Raw genomic sequence first — 3,196 nt, forward strand, 5'->3', positions numbered from 1 at the left:
TGAGTGATGCCATGGCACTCTCTACCCAGGGGGACAGCTTGAGTCTCCGTCTCAAAAAAAAAAAAAAAAAAAAGATAAGTGCAAATCTTATTGATCATCTGCTTTTCAGTATTTTCTATTTTTTGTTGTAGGTGTTTCAGTGTTTTTGTATACTTGATATTTTAAGACTAATTTTAATCGGGACTATTGCTGTATTTGAGAATAGACTCTTTAAACTGGGAATAATGTTTCTTCTCGGCATATTAGTGCTAGAAATTTTCAGAGTCTAATAGCCCCTTCCAGCCATTCAGCGGCACATTTTCGGCGTAAAGCTGTTCCTATGTAGTAGTAAATCACTGGTGGGAGAGCTGCTTGGAGACAGAACAAAATCTCTTTCCCACTTCATTGGTCTCATAGGCACTTAATGTGGTCTCCTTCTGATGCTGGAGTTTGAGCCAAATAAAACCTCTGTTTGCCAAAATTCGTTTCTCATTAACCTTACTTACTAATACTACTTTTTTAGAATTTTCACATTCTTTACTGTCTTTTTTATTCTTAAAGAAAAATATCTTGGCATAAACCTGAAATATGTTTAATTTGATGGGATTAAAAAAATATTTTCTTTGTACTTTTCATTCTTTTTTAATGAGAACCACTATAGGGTTAAAAATAACTACAACAAATTGGTTGGGGGGTGTGGCAATGGAATAAGTGAGCTAGATTTATTTTCTTTTTGTATAATAAAATTTGACTAATTACATGCGTTTTTAAATCTTACGTTCTCATTGTTTTCATTTATGTTGAAATTTTACCTGTTTCCTGACATCTGTCTGTTATTGATGACTAAAAAAAGCAGAGATGAAACAATAAAAGTTTTTTAAATGTACTGCTATAACTTGGAGTTTTTACAATGTAGTGCTATGTTTTGGAGTTTCAAAATTTTCAGTAGGAAATATCTAGAACTGTTTTTATATGTACCAATATTCATAGAAAATACTGTTTAAAGTTGTGAGATCGAGTTGCATTTCTGAGTGGACTGATGAATTTATCAATCATGACAATATTGTCATATTGGCAAAAATTGTTTTTAAAGATTGGATTTTTATAGTTATAAGCATTTTCTAAGGATTACAGAAAAACATGTCTCACCTCCAACATGCAGCATAAAAAAAGAGTGGCATTACATTTAAAGAAATTGCTTTAAAAAGCAGAAGCTGAGTTTTTATTTCATTAATTAAAATTCGGTATGTGGATACCCTTTTTTTTTTTTTTTTTTTTTTTGAGAGGGAGTCTCAAGCTGTCCCCCTGGGTAGAGTGCCATGGCATCACGCTCACAGCAACCTCCAACTCCTGGGCTCAAGCGAGTCTCCTGCCTCAGCCTCCCAAGTAGCTGGGACTACAGGCGCCCGCCACAACGCCTGGCCATTTTTTGGTTGCAGCCATCATTGTTGTTTGGCGGGTCCGGGCTGGGGATTCGAACCTGCCACCTTAGGTGTATGTGGCTGGCGCCTTAGCCGCTTGAGCCACAGGTGCCGAGCCTGGATACCCTTTTTAAAATTAAACCAGATACTTTTTTTTTTGTCCAACATCTTAGCTAGGGTGCCATAGCGACAGCTCTTCTCTGAACTTCGCAAAGTCAAAGTCACCCAAGGACGACAAGAAGAGAAGGATGCCAGAGAGTCTGCCAAGAAAGAAAAAGACCCAGTGAACGAAGCTGAGGGCAAGACCAAAAAGAAGTGGTCCAAAGCAAAGTTTGGGACAAGCTCAACAAACTAATCTTGTTTGGCAAAGCTACATATGACAAACTCTGTAAGGAGCTGGAACTATAAGCTTATAACCCCAGCCGTGGTCTCTGAGAGAGAAGATTCAAGGTTCCCTGGCCAGGGCAGCCCTTCAGGAGCTGCTTAGTAATGGACTTAGCAAACTGATTTCAAAGCCCAGAGCTCAAGTAATTTATACCAGAAATACCAAGGGTGGAGATGCATGAACGGGTTCCAACCAACCGCATATTTGGAAAAATAAAAACTTTAATGAACAAATTTAAAACATTGAAACTGATACTATAATTTAGAGATTCTGTAGTACCTATACAGACAGCTAGCTGTATACACAATAAAATTAGGTGTATATGTTAAGACTTCTACCTCCTATCATACATAAAAATTACTTTGAAATGGATCACAGAGCTAAATGAGAAACTAAAGCAACTAGACTAAACTAACTCTAAATTAGGTTTGTATATGTTTAGGTTTTTGGGTTTTTGAGTCCTACAAAGTCATTTTTCCTCTTTAAACACTGAAAACCAGCCATTACCAAAATGATGTAAATTAGGATGACAGACGGATGTGATAGGATGCAGTTTGTTAGTAAGTTGATTTAATGGAGCAATGAAAAAGTTACTTTCCAGAGATAACATATTATCACAATAAAAAGTTAACTTTGAGCTTTTTTTTTTTTTAGCTAATTTATTTTGGGGGACAATTATAGGTTTATGGAAAAACTGAGTAGAAAATAAAAGTTATTTCCAAATAGCCCCTTCTTGCCCAGTCTCACATATTAACATCTTCCATTGGTGTGGTACATTAGTTATAATGGATGAGTCGGTCTTGATACATTACTAGCCAAAACCCATAGTTTACGTTAGGGTTCACTCTTTGTATTGTACATTCTGTGGGTTTTTACATAGGCATGATGTCATCTGTCCACCATGATGATATCATACAGAACGATTTCACTACCTTAAAAATACCCTGTGCTCCGCCTCTTCACCTCTCTCAACCCTGGCAACCACTGCTATTTTTATTGTCTCTAGTTTCATCTTTTCCAAAACGTTATATAGTTGGAATAATACAGTATCTGGTGTTTTTCAGATTGGCTTCTTTCTCTTAGCAATATGCATTAGGTTCCTCCAGGCTTTGTCCTACATTCACTTCTGAAGAGTTAGTCTAGTTGCTTTAGTTTCTCATTTAGCTCTATGATCCATTTCAAAGTAATTTTTATGTATGATAGGAGGTAGAAGTCAAGTCTTAACCACTACCAGCTTTTTACCTCAGTAATGTGAGAAACAGGAGAGGTTTCAGACTCCAGCCTCATATCTACACTGTTGACTTTGAAGGAGAAGCAAACCAAGAAGTAAATTAATCTGCAGTTGTTAAACGCAATCTTATGAAGGCTTTCTGGAAGGAGAGCTGAACTTAAGCACAGATGATACACAGAT

The sequence above is a fragment of the Otolemur garnettii genome, unplaced genomic scaffold (genome assembly GCF_000181295.1).
Source record: "Otolemur garnettii isolate 467f Iridium unplaced genomic scaffold, OtoGar3 scaffold00010, whole genome shotgun sequence".
Classification (NCBI taxonomy): Eukaryota; Metazoa; Chordata; class Mammalia; order Primates; family Galagidae; genus Otolemur; species Otolemur garnettii.